The sequence below is a fragment of the Danio rerio genome, chromosome 4 (genome assembly GCF_049306965.1).
Source record: "Danio rerio strain Tuebingen ecotype United States chromosome 4, GRCz12tu, whole genome shotgun sequence".
Lineage (NCBI taxonomy): Eukaryota > Metazoa > Chordata > Actinopteri > Cypriniformes > Danionidae > Danio > Danio rerio.
The window spans coordinates 10,200,397-10,214,265 of NC_133179.1; the positions used below are offsets into that span (position 1 = coordinate 10,200,397).

At 36.6% G+C, this 13,869-nt stretch overlaps 1 protein-coding gene and 1 long non-coding RNA gene across 6 annotated transcripts in view; one reads left to right on the forward strand and one right to left on the reverse strand.

The window, feature by feature from the left end:
* dclre1c (DNA cross-link repair 1C, PSO2 homolog (S. cerevisiae)) overlaps positions 1 to 12,668 on the reverse strand; it is a 45,656-nt gene extending 32,988 nt beyond the window's left edge. For 3 of the 5 annotated variants that reach the window (XM_073946433.1, XM_073946432.1, XM_073946430.1), the window contains exons 1-5: positions 12,461 to 12,668; positions 11,926 to 12,016; positions 8,919 to 9,009; positions 5,912 to 6,002; positions 961 to 1,101 (exon numbers count right to left, since the gene is read on the reverse strand). The gene's annotated coding sequence lies outside the window, so the exon portion shown is untranslated. Of the gene's footprint in view, positions 1 to 960; positions 1,102 to 5,911; positions 6,003 to 6,455; positions 7,443 to 8,888; positions 9,010 to 9,462; positions 10,384 to 11,925; positions 12,017 to 12,460 lie in introns of all 5 variants that reach the window. The other 2 variants (XM_073946431.1, XM_073946429.1) reach the window with 2 other exon arrangements.
* On the forward strand, positions 1,970 to 4,868 carry LOC141381595 (uncharacterized). Its single transcript, XR_012401914.1, has 2 exons — positions 1,970 to 2,300; positions 2,727 to 4,868. It is a non-coding gene; the product is annotated as an uncharacterized lncRNA (long non-coding RNA).
* Positions 12,669 to 13,869: the final 1,201 nt, after the last annotated feature.

Consider the following 13,869-nt stretch of genomic DNA (forward strand, 5'->3'; position numbering starts at 1 on the left):
GAAAGTCACGATGGCACTAGTGGCAAACACCGTTGGTTGCAGACAAGGTTACGAATGAGGCATGGGTTCGAATCCCACCAAACACAGCTGTGAATACAGCAAAGTACCTGGGGCGGTACAACATATGCGGCGGTTACTGGAAACAATCTGGAGCGGTGAGACACAAGCGGCGGACACTGGAAACAAACTGGGGCGGTAACACAGAATGGTTGCGCGGACAAGAGAAACTGAAACACGGTGGTGAAAGTCGGACTGAGAGATGGGCGTGACAAGGATGAGAGGAGCGTGACTGAGAAAAGGGTGGCGTAGAGACGAGCGAGAGACGAGGACTGGTGGGAGGAGGAGAAGCAGAGGAGGAAAAATTTTTTTTTGAACCCAAAAACGGCCTAAAATGAACTTTATAGAAAATTTCAGTATCAGCGTGGTGATTCGAATCCTCATCTCATGTGATGGCCTTGGATCTCTAACCCTTTGCTCTGACCACTAGGCCATCACTGGACATACAATGATCTGTTCTTTTCGTTATTTTGAGGTTACCCACGTGTGCCGCCGTTTAAAAAAAAAATTAACACAATAAACCATTTCAATAAAATAACAATTAGTATCTGCATATATTAACAATTAATAATATAAAAATAATATATAAATCTTACGTCTTTCAACCGGAATTTCTAATTTTAAGTTTCAAAACTTTTTTCTAATATTAAATTACTTTTTTAATTTGTCAAAATTGTATATTAAAGCAGAATTAAGAATATGAAAACAATTAAAACATAAAATTCATTCAAGTAAATTGAAATAATTACAACCTATTAAAATATACTGACTATAAATAACTATAAAAGTCTGTCACATATTTTAATAAAATCATATCACAATATATTAATAATTAAAAGTCTTCAAATAATAAAACAAACAGCAGGAACTCATTTCTAAAAGAATGAAGACTGTGTGACTCACATGCTGTTCAAGTCGAGGTGAGTTAATGAATCCCTCCTGCTGTCTGGTGTATGAAGGGTCCTCCACTTCATTCTGTCTAGCGATAACCTGAAGTCAAGGCTATGGCCTTCAAACTGTCTCTGTGTTTCAGCTATAGCAAGCCTACAACATACACAAGAACAAGACAAATGCTATTGATTGTTCTGTTTTTGCAGTACAAATCATATTGTATGAAAAGGAAATAACTAAATTAATTCAATATATAATAGTAATAAAACTATTTAAGACAATTTTAAATGTAATATCAAAATATTATAACACTTTAGATCTACACAACACCAATATACACAGTCAACACACACACAAATACTAATAATAGCAAGAGAATATCATCTAGAGCGGCAATAGAGCATCATGTCAGAAAAGTCTGTGATAAACCTCCATGAAAGACCAGACTGCATTAATACATGCTCATGTTGTCAAATAAAAGAAGCATTGTAAAAATAACCTCATTAAAATGACAATATTGTGACTTACATATGTTTATTTAAATAAACTGACCTGCCCAGCCAAGAGAGTTCAGAAGAAACATTCATCCAAACAAACAAACAAACAAACAATATGAACGTTACTTACAGGTCACTGTATTGTCACTGTGTTCCTGCACTTTACGGTTCGGGTTGTTTATGTGCTGTTTAGAGATATTATGATGAAATCACGGAGCTGTCAGGATTTGTGTTTATGTTTTGTATCATCAAGCCTCATGCTGTCAAACACCTGAAGCTGCGGGTCAGATGGAACGTAAAGCAATGCGCGCCGCCTAGTGGAGCGGATGGAGAACTGCGCTACAGTTTATAACACACGAGTCGTGTTGTAGGTTAAACACGCTTAAAATTATTATTTTAATAGTTTAATGTCAAAATTCAATCCCTGAATCAGAAGGCTTTGAGGATGCATTTTAAAACATCTTCATCCTCAAGAAAAAGTGTCTAATAAACTTGTGAATAGGTGTTCCTCAGCTCCCTCCTGTGGTCAATAGGTGTATCCGCATTAATGAAATAAACACAAGGTGGACGGAGAGACAGTCGAGTGAACAGTAAAGAGAGATTAAGGAGATTTTAACACGATCTAATGTATTTTAAAACACATTTGATTTTGTGATTGTCTCGGCCAGCAGAAGATCGATATCAGCTTTACCTGATGGAGTAAAACAGATGAACTGGAAAGCTTATGTAACAGACATCCCGAATCAAATGCATAGAGTCTCCCTAATGCCCGCAAACAAATGATAATCTCCCGGAAATCGCGCGTCTCCCGCCCCATGTACACCCCTCTCCACCGCCTCCCTCCCAGCTCTTCAGGTACGTCGCACGCAACTCACCCTCACCGCTCTTCGGGTACAACGCACGCACACGCCCCCACCGCTCTTCAGATATGTCACGCAATGCAATTTGCATTATAACCATTTAAACTCTTACTAATTCTCTGGCAATTTCATTATTTTTTAGCTGGTTTCATGTTGAGCACTTCCCAATGTGAAAGAAACATTAAACTCAGATTGTTCAAAATATATATTTTATTATTAAAACTTGTTCATCACACATTTAATTCACACTATCCATTCAAACAAATGTTTCTATCTCCAAAAACTGTTAAATGTCATTGTCACTTCATACATGTTCATTCAGTCCAGTTGTACAGGCTGCAGCGTGTGCTTTATAAATCAGTGTTAAGTTAAAGTATGAAGAATTAAGTTAAATATCATTTCACTTTTGTTCTTCATGAAGATCTCGACTCAAGAGTTTTTACTGAACGCCTCTTCCTCTGCTTCAGTAATGAAGATGTAAAGCTCTGAGTCTCTGGATGGTTCAGGATGGATGAGTCTCTGGCTTCTACAGACCTGTGATGACCATTCATTTCCAGCACAGGTTAAACCACAGTCAAACTTCATGAGGACTGATCATTCATCATGCATTTATGGTAAATCTTGATTAGTTATTTGGGCAAATTTCAGGGAATGATCATTAAAGTCTGAGTGAGCTAATGACTAAACACATTTACATCTTCAAATAACAGATGCACAAGATCAGATCGATGTGTTAAATCATCAATGAATGTCTGAACATGTTCAGTTGCGCCACTTTATTTTGACATTTGACCCCATTTACACAGTGATACCAGTAAATATGCCCAAAAAATTCCGGAACGACTCTTCACCAGTATATTCAAAAAAGCGCTGTTCACACAGGCAAGGACAGTACATAATTTTTCCAGAAAAAACATTCACACATCCATTCCAAAATACAGGTAAATTCTGACATCATTAACCAGAAATTACCGTTATCGTCTGCGCTTGTAATTTGTAAACATTTGACTACATCACAAACTCTGTATTGTGAACAACTTTGATGAAAACATATAGAGGAACACTTTCACATGTCGAGATATACATAGCGTGTGAGTGTGCTGGCGCTCACCGGCTCCGTGCACAAGCAGAGCTTAAAGGTAAACAAACAACGGCTTATCATACGCATTTTTTACACAGTTATCATTAAGAAGGAACATAGAAACGTTATCTGACTAGCAACTTGCAGCTAACTGTGTCTGGAAAAATATTCAAAGGCTTTTATTTTCATAAAGAGCACGGATGTGAATGTGTCTGAGTGTTCTGATTGGCTGGAGTAGACGTCTCACATCAGCGTGTTCTAAGCGTGAACGGGCTCTTTCCGGCAATCTTCCTTCTGTGTTCACACAGCGCAGCATTCCAGCAGGTAATGTTACAACATCTCTTTCCGGACAATTGCCAGAACGAATTTACCTGTACTTTCAAAAAGGGCCTGTTCACACATACTGCGGGTAATTTTCCGGAAAGGTCTGTATGTGTGAACAGGGCTAATGATTCATTTTAACTATTTAGTCTGACATGTTTACTGTTCCAAAATGTTTTAAATGTTTCTTAAGATAAAATATATTGTGTTCAAAGCGGGGAAAGTTGTTGTTATTTACCCAGACATTTAAAAAAAGAAAATATTAAGGTTATCATAAGGTTATTATACCATCACTCTTACACCGGCCCATGCCTACTTCAGAGGTACCATATTTTATACGACAACACAATACCAACGTATGAATATCTGATCTGATCTGCAGGGGCGGATTTAACTAATAAGTGAGGTAAGCAGCCGCTTAGGGCCCCAGGACATCTGGGGGCCACCAATAAATATCTAAAAGTGCCAACTTTACCTATAAACTATATTGTTTTCCATCATATTTTGTAAGGTGAGAGTCAAACAAATTCAAGTTTTACATCATTAAATATTATTTAATATACAATAAAACATGATATTATGATAATGTAATGTTATGTGTTGTAATGTTATAAAATATCTACCACCCCAATCATGGAGCAGTCCAGCAGTCAAATATATATAATATTGTTCTTTATATTTGTTTTAATAATATTGTTTTAATGCATCTTAGTGTCAAGTGTATTTGTGTTGATAATGTTGATTCAATATTTTGATTTGTTGAATCGCTGTTGGCAGATCTAAGCAGCATTTTTAGTAAACTTTGACATGTTTAGACAAATAAAGTCTATGTTATATAATGAATATTAATCATTTGTTTGCGTTTATAACATCAGCTTTATTTATTACAGAAAGATGCATTAGGGTCAGATCAGTGTTTCAGCTCCATCTTGTGGACAATAAGTGGATCTGCATTAATACTTGAAACTGAATTACTAAGACATTTTTTCGATTAGGAGAAATCCTGATCCTGAAGATCCACTTTCCAGAGTGAAACTCCAACCAGATGAAAACACCTGAGGCTTTTAATTAAGGACTTTCAGCAAACGAGAAGCTTCAAGGCAAATGTGTGACAAACTCTGTAATTCAGATGATGATAATAAAAGATTGATTTGACTAAACTGATGATGCTTTTACAAATCGTGTATGTGTTTCACTGTGAGTTTGAGTTAATAAAAGTATTTGGTTTTCATTATTTAACTACTTTTTAAATAATGGGTTAAAATCCAACTTTTGATTGTGATAGATGTACTAACATCAAACAAAGTGTCTAAAACACCAGTTTTAAATGTGTAGTCACAGTGGTGCATGTGGTTAAACATCTGTTCTCTATTGATGGAGTCACGGGTTCAAATCCCACTTCTGAATGTTGAAGTTTTAACAGGTTTGTTGTAAAATCAGGGTGAAACATATGTGAAAAGTCAAAAGCTCTGTGGCTCAGTGGTTAAAGCATTGTGTTGTTACTAAGAAGTGCGGAGTTCAAATCTCACTATTGCATACATTAAACAAGTGTCATTATATCTGAAAAACTTTGCTAAACTCCACATACAAGCGTGAGAGTTGCAGTGGCGTTCATGACTGAACACATGCTCTCTATAGCTGAGGCTGTCATGAAGAATTGGGTTCAAAGCCCAACTGTGCTCACTTTATTGCACAACAGGTGGTGAAATAATAGTCAAATATAAGTTCCAGCATGTACCTTACAATGAGATCTGTGGCTCAGTGGTAGAGCACTATGCTCACATCAAAGAAAGCTGGGTTCAATCCTCACTCGGGCTTTACATGTTTTGATGTGCTCTTGAATAGTCAAATATAAGTTCCAGCATATCATTAGGTATGTGACTGTGGCTCAGTGGTAGAGCAATGCCTCATGGGTTAAGAGGTTGCTGGTTCAACCCCAGCCAGATCACTGCGATATGTGTGAATGTCAGTGTGAAAGAAGGGGGGGGATGGGTCGGGTCTCCCCCTGACCTACGGGGCCATGTACAGCAGGGGTTATGCTGCTTTTTACTACAAAATTAAAATTAGCTGTATAAAAATTTGGGACGCCGTCCCTTCTCCTCCCGTTTCGGTTATCATCATTTCCTTTCCAGAGGGACGACCCTCCAGAAAGAAAATGATGATAACCGACACACCAAAACTCAAACACAAGATACGAGTCTCACCTGTCCATCAGCAGAAGTCCACCATTACAGTCCACGGCTGTCCAAATGTCCCAGAGCTCTGCTTCTGTTCACTCCAAACACATCCTTCATCCTGTAGAGGAAACAGAAATAAACACTTTACTACTGAAATACATCTGAAACAGCAGAACTGAGAACTTCACCAGCATAAGAGCTCATAAACAGAAGATAAAAGACATTAATTCATACTCTATATTGGACAGGTACAATATTGAACACTGCAGCTCTACAAAGCTCACTAATTGACTTTTTTAAACAAGCATAAGTGCAGATTTAAGTTGCTTTATATTATAAACAGCTCAATGCTATCCGTTTAACACTAAATATAAAGTCTGAAAGTGATATTAGCAGAAAAATGTAAATATTCATCACAACATCCATCTAAAACAACTGACAGACAAATCCTGCTGTAATAACACCAGACACAATAAATATCAATGACTTTTATAAAACCTAAATACTGTTATATAGCTCGTGTCAGTCATTTTACATGCAAATAAAGTACTTTATATGAGATGATACTTACAGGTGAGTCTCTTCACTTGATTCCTGCACTTTATCACAGAGTCTGCTGCTTTAATTTGCTGCTGAGCTTTAATATGTGCTGTTTAAACACATTAAAAGTCTCTCGCTGAGCTGTCATCTGTAAATCATGTGTTTGAAACAAACTGCACGTGTTTTGTTTTTCCGGCTGTCAACACACGCTTGTTGTTGTCAAACAAACACCTGAAGCTGAGAGTCAGACTGAACGTGGAGTCGCTCGCGCCGCCTGGTGGAGCGGATGTAGAACGGCATGTCCGCTTCTGTGTAGTTCCTCAGTCTGCTAGCATTACTGTGCTGTTTAAATGTGTCAGACTTAACATATCAAAATGACTTTAAATGCGTCCGTGTAACTTAATTTATTATAAGTCGTAAGTAAATAGCATAGGGGTTCATTTTCATATGCAAACTAATCCATGATTAATTCAGGATCTGAACCTGACGTGGTAAGATAATGCTAAATGACACAAGCCTCAAGTGTAAACACAAAACAGGAGACTCTTTTAGTCTGTCTCTGTGTCAACTTTATTTATTTTGCTTCTTTTTTTAAGTGATGTTGACTTATTGTAAATATTTATTTAGTTTTTATATCACTGTTAGCAAATGCAAGCAGCATTTATAGACGATTTTGACTGTGCATACAGCATGTCTGAACAAATAAAATCTGGTTTAAAATGTAAATTCCTATCAATTAATTTAATATGTTGACTACTAAATATTTATTGGTGTTTAATGGCGGATTTATTTAGAGGCGCATGAGATCAGAGCAGTGTTTTAGCTCCATCTTGTGGACAAAGAGTGGTTCTGCATCAACACATGAAAACTGAAGAACAAATGCAGACTTTTTTTCTAAAGCTGTTGTTTAATCCTGATCCTGAAGATCCACTTTCCAGAGTTAACCTCCAACCTGATTAAAACACATAAGCACTTTCAGATAATGAGAAGCTAAAAGGCAAATGTGACTCTGTTATTTCTATATAAAAAAACTCAAATAAATGAATGATATTTAGAAATGATGTGGAAATATTGTGCATTTGATACTCTTTATTCAGTTCAGTATTGTGTTTGATTCATTACGTTTGCATGTGACATTTTTAAATAGTCAAAAAATACTTGTGCAATTGAAATACTTCAATCAAAGAATGAATACATGAAAAAAGTCTTTTGTAAACGTCGCTTGCTTTGTAGTGTAGTAGATAATCAGCTGCACCCTCTGAGCTAAAGGCTGCAGTTCAACTCCCTCTTTTGATTGTAATAAATAGATGTAATTAAATCAAACAAAGTGTCCAAAACTCTAGCTTTCAGTATGAAAGTCACAGTGGTGCATGTGGTTGAATGCATGTTTGCCTTTGCTAAAGTTGTGGGTTCAAATCCCTATTTTAAATGTGATGAATAGACATAAATAATTGCAACAAAGTATCCTAAAACACCAGTATGCAGTGCGAAAGTCCCAGTGGTGCATGTGGTTAATCGCCTCTTCAGTGCTGAAAGCATTATGGGTTCAAATCCCATTTTTGATTGTGATTAACAGATGTACTAACATCAAACAAAGTGTCAAAAATACCAGCTTTAAATGTGAATTCACAGTGGTGCATGTGTTTAAACATCTGTTCTTAGTTGATGGAGTCACGGTTCAAATCCCAATTCAGCATGTTGATTTTTTAACAGGTTTGTTGTAAAATCAGGGTGAAACATATGTGCATAGTCAAAAGCTCTGTGGCTCAGTGGTTAAAGCATTGTGTTGTTACTAAGAAGTGCGGAGTTCAAATCTCACTATTGCATACATTAAACAAGTGTCATTATATCTGACAAACTCTGCTAAACTCCACGTACTAGCGTGAGAGTTGCAGTGGCGCTCCTGACTGAACACATGTTCTCCATAGCTGAGGCTGTCATGATGAATTGGGTTCAAAGCCCAACTGTGCTCACTTTATTGCACAACAGGTGGTGAAATAATAGTCAAATATAAGTTCCAGCATGTACCTTACAATGAGATCTGTGGCTCAGTGGTAGAGCACTATGCTCACATCAAAGAAAGCTGGGTTCAATCCTCACTCAGGCTTTACATGTTTTGATGTGCTCTTGAATAGTCAAATATAAGTTCCAGCATATCATTAGGTATGTGACTGTGGCTCAGTGGTAGAGCAATGCCTCATGGGTTAAGAGGTTGCTGGTTCAACCCCAGCCAGATCACTGCGATATGTGTGAATGTCAGTGTGAAAGAAGGGGGGGGATGGGTCGGGTCTCCCCCTGACCTACGGGGCCATGTACAGCAGGGGTTATGCTGCTTTTTACTACAAAATTAAAATTAGCTGTATAAAAATTTGGGACGCCGTCCCTTCTCCTCCCGTTTCGGTTATCATCATTTCCTTTCCAGAGGGACGACCCTCCAGAAAGAAAATGATGATAACCGACACACCAAAACTCAAACACAAGATACGAGTCTCACCTGTCCATCAGCAGAAGTCCACCATTACAGTCCACGGCTGTCCAAATGTCCCAGAGCTCTGCTTCTGTTCACTCCAAACACATCCTTCATCCTGTAGAGGAAACAGAAATAAACACTTTACTACTGAAATACATCTGAAACAGCAGAACTGAGAACTTCACCAGCATAAGAGCTCATAAACAGAAGATAAAAGACATTAATTCATACTCTATATTGGACAGGTACAATATTGAACACTGCAGCTCTACAAAGCTCACTAATTGACTTTTTTAAACAAGCATAAGTGCAGATTTAAGTTGCTTTATATTATAAACAGCTCAATGCTATCCGTTTAACACTAAATATAAAGTCTGAAAGTGATATTAGCAGAAAAATGTAAATATTCATCACAACATCCATCTAAAACAACTGACAGACAAATCCTGCTGTAATAACACCAGACACAATAAATATCAATGACTTTTATAAAACCTAAATACTGTTATATAGCTCGTGTCAGTCATTTTACATGCAAATAAAGTACTTTATATGAGATGATACTTACAGGTGAGTCTCTTCACTTGATTCCTGCACTTTATCACAGAGTCTGCTGCTTTAATTTGCTGCTGAGCTTTAATATGTGCTGTTTAAACACATTAAAAGTCTCTCGCTGAGCTGTCATCTGTAAATCATGTGTTTGAAACAAACTGCACGTGTTTTGTTTTTCCGGCTGTCAACACACGCTTGTTGTTGTCAAACAAACACCTGAAGCTGAGAGTCAGACTGAACGTGGAGTCGCTCGCGCCGCCTGGTGGAGCGGATGTAGAACGGCATGTCCGCTTCTGTGTAGTTCCTCAGTCTGCTAGCATTACTGTGCTGTTTAAATGTGTCAGACTTAACATATCAAAATGACTTTAAATGCGTCCGTGTAACTTAATTTATTATAAGTCGTAAGTAAATAGCATAGGGGTTCATTTTCATATGCAAACTAATCCATGATTAATTCAGGATCTGAACCTGACGTGGTAAGATAATGCTAAATGACACAAGCCTCAAGTGTAAACACAAAACAGGAGACTCTTTTAGTCTGTCTCTGTGTCAACTTTATTTATTTTGCTTCTTTTTTTAAGTGATGTTGACTTATTGTAAATATTTATTTAGTTTTTATATCACTGTTAGCAAATGCAAGCAGCATTTATAGACGATTTTGACTGTGCATACAGCATGTCTGAACAAATAAAATCTGGTTTAAAATGTAAATTCCTATCAATTAATTTAATATGTTGACTACTAAATATTTATTGGTGTTTAATGGCGGATTTATTTAGAGGCGCATGAGATCAGAGCAGTGTTTTAGCTCCATCTTGTGGACAAAGAGTGGTTCTGCATCAACACATGAAAACTGAAGAACAAATGCAGACTTTTTTTCTAAAGCTGTTGTTTAATCCTGATCCTGAAGATCCACTTTCCAGAGTTAACCTCCAACCTGATTAAAACACATAAGCACTTTCAGATAATGAGAAGCTAAAAGGCAAATGTGACTCTGTTATTTCTATATAAAAAAACTCAAATAAATGAATGATATTTAGAAATGATGTGGAAATATTGTGCATTTGATACTCTTTATTCAGTTCAGTATTGTGTTTGATTCATTACGTTTGCATGTGACATTTTTAAATAGTCAAAAAATACTTGTGCAATTGAAATACTTCAATCAAAGAATGAATACATGAAAAAAGTCTTTTGTAAACGTCGCTTGCTTTGTAGTGTAGTAGATAATCAGCTGCACCCTCTGAGCTAAAGGCTGCAGTTCAACTCCCTCTTTTGATTGTAATAAATAGATGTAATTAAATCAAACAAAGTGTCCAAAACTCTAGCTTTCAGTATGAAAGTCACAGTGGTGCATGTGGTTGAATGCATGTTTGCCTTTGCTAAAGTTGTGGGTTCAAATCCCTATTTTAAATGTGATGAATAGACATAAATAATTGCAACAAAGTATCCTAAAACACCAGTATGCAGTGCGAAAGTCCCAGTGGTGCATGTGGTTAATCGCCTCTTCAGTGCTGAAAGCATTATGGGTTCAAATCCCATTTTTGATTGTGATTAACAGATGTACTAACATCAAACAAAGTGTCAAAAATACCAGCTTTAAATGTGAATTCACAGTGGTGCATGTGTTTAAACATCTGTTCTTAGTTGATGGAGTCACGGTTCAAATCCCAATTCAGCATGTTGATTTTTTAACAGGTTTGTTGTAAAATCAGGGTGAAACATATGTGCATAGTCAAAAGCTCTGTGGCTCAGTGGTTAAAGCATTGTGTTGTTACTAAGAAGTGCGGAGTTCAAATCTCACTATTGCATACATTAAACAAGTGTCATTATATCTGACAAACTCTGCTAAACTCCACGTACTAGCGTGAGAGTTGCAGTGGCGCTCCTGACTGAACACATGTTCTCCATAGCTGAGGCTGTCATGATGAATTGGGTTCAAAGCCCAACTGTGCTCACTTTATTGCACAACAGGTGGTGAAATAATAGTCAAATATAAGTTCCAGCATGTACCTTACAATGAGATCTGTGGCTCAGTGGTAGAGCACTATGCTCACATCAAAGAAAGCTGGGTTCAATCCTCACTCAGGCTTTACATGTTTTGATGTGCACTTGAACAGTCAAATATAAGTTCCAGCATATCATTAGGTATGTGACTGTGGCTCAGTGGTAGAGCAATGCCTCATGGGTTAAGAGGTTGCTGGTTCAACCCCAGCCAGATCACTGCGATATGTGTGAATGTCAGTGTGAAAGAAGGGGGGGGATGGGTCGGGTCCCCCCCTGACCTACGGGGCCATGTACAGCAGGGGTTATGCTGCTTTTTACTACAAAATTAAAATTAGCTGTATAAAAATTTGGGACCCCGTCCCTTCTCCTCCCGTTTCGGTTACCATCATTTCCTTTCCAGAGGGACGACCCTCCAGAAAGAAAATGATGATAACCGACACACCAAAACTCAAACACAAGATACGAGTCTCACCTGTCCATCAGCAGAAGTCCACCATTACAGTCCACGGCTGTCCAAATGTCCCAGAGCTCTGCTTCTGTTCACTCCAAACACATCCTTCATCCTGTAGAGGAAACACAGAAATAAACACTTTACTACTGAAATACATCTGAAACAGCAGAACTGAGAACTTCACCAGCATAAGAGCTCATAAACAAGATAAGACACACACTGTATATTGGACAGGTACAATACTGAACACTGCAGCTCAACAAAGCTCACTAAATGACTTTTTAAACAAGCATAAGTGCAGATTTAAGTTGCTTTATATTATAAACAGCTCAATGCTATACGTTTAACACTAAATATAAAGTCTGAAAGTGATATTAGCAGAAAAATGTAAATATTCATCACAACATCCATCTAAAACAACTGACAGACAAATCCTGCTGTAATAACACCAGACACAATAAATATCAATGACTTTTATAAAACCTAAATACTGTTATATAGCTCGTGTCAGTCATTTTACAAGCAAATAAAGTACTTTATATGAGATGATACTTACAGGTGAGTCTCTTCACTTGATTCCTGCACTTTATCACAGAGTCTGCAGCTTTAATTTGCTGCTGAGCTTTAATATGTGCTGTTTAAACACATTAAGAGTCTGTCGCTGAGCTGTCATCTGTAAATCATGTGTTTAAAACAAACTGCACGTGTTTTGTTTTGCCGGCTGTCAACACACGCTTGTTGTTGTCAAACAAACACCTGAAGCTGAGAGTCAGACTGAACGTGGAGTCGCTCGCGCCGTCTCGTGGACTGGATGTAAAACTGCGCTTTCGCTTCAACCATACGAGACGAGTTTTGTATGTAAGCCAGTAGTTGTAGTGTTAAAAAAAGAAAATATATTTCAGTTTATTCACTGACTTCTTTCCAAAAAATATAGGCTTATATCTGCATACTCATTTACTCATCATCTATTTATTGTTTATGGGATATCAGCTCCCTCTTGTGGCCAATTCGTGCATGAGCAAATTGTATAAAAAATAAAACTATAATGAAGCATTAATAAAATTAAACACAAACTCACCAAATAAAGAGAAGATTTTTCAGTTTATTCAATGACTTCTGTTCAAAACATATAGGTTTTTTGATATCTGCATCCTCATCATCTATTTACTAGTTGTTTATGGATTATCAGCTCCCTCTTGTGGCCAATTTGTGTAAAAGCATATAAATAAAAACAATAATAAGGCATAAATAAAATTAAACACAAACTTACAAATAAAAGAGAGGATTTTTCACTTTATTTAATGACTTCTGTCCAGAACATTGTTTTTTTTAATATCTGCATCCTCATCATTTATTTACTCCCTAGTTATTGTTTATGGATTATCAGCTCCCTCTTGTGGCCTATTTGTGTACATTCCAATAAATAAAAACAACAATAAAGCATGAATAAATAAAATTAAAAATAAACTTACAAATAAAAAAGATTTTTCACTTTATTTAATGACTTCTGTCCTGAAAATGTAGGCTTTTTTAATATCTGCATACTCATCATCTATTTAATGTTTATGGTTTATCAGCTCCCTCTTGTGGCCAGTTCGTGTATGAGCAAATAAATAAAAAACAAAACAATAATAATAATAAATAAAATTACATATAAACTTAAAAAAAAGATTTTCAGTTTATTTTCATATTTATTCTTTAATATCTGCACAATCATGTTTAATTTCGCTTAAAAATTTAAATTTTAGACCTCCTCAAATAAAATGCAAAAGGAAAATAGACTTAGCGATTAAGTCCTTCAATTATCAATTATAAAATCACATTTATAGCAGTTCATTATAGTTTGCTAAACCCATTTTTACACCTAAGACTTATCTGAAACCACTTTATTAATTAAAATATACAGTCACATTAAGCAAAATAAGAATAAAAAAAATAATAATAAATTCATTTCAGCTATGGTGG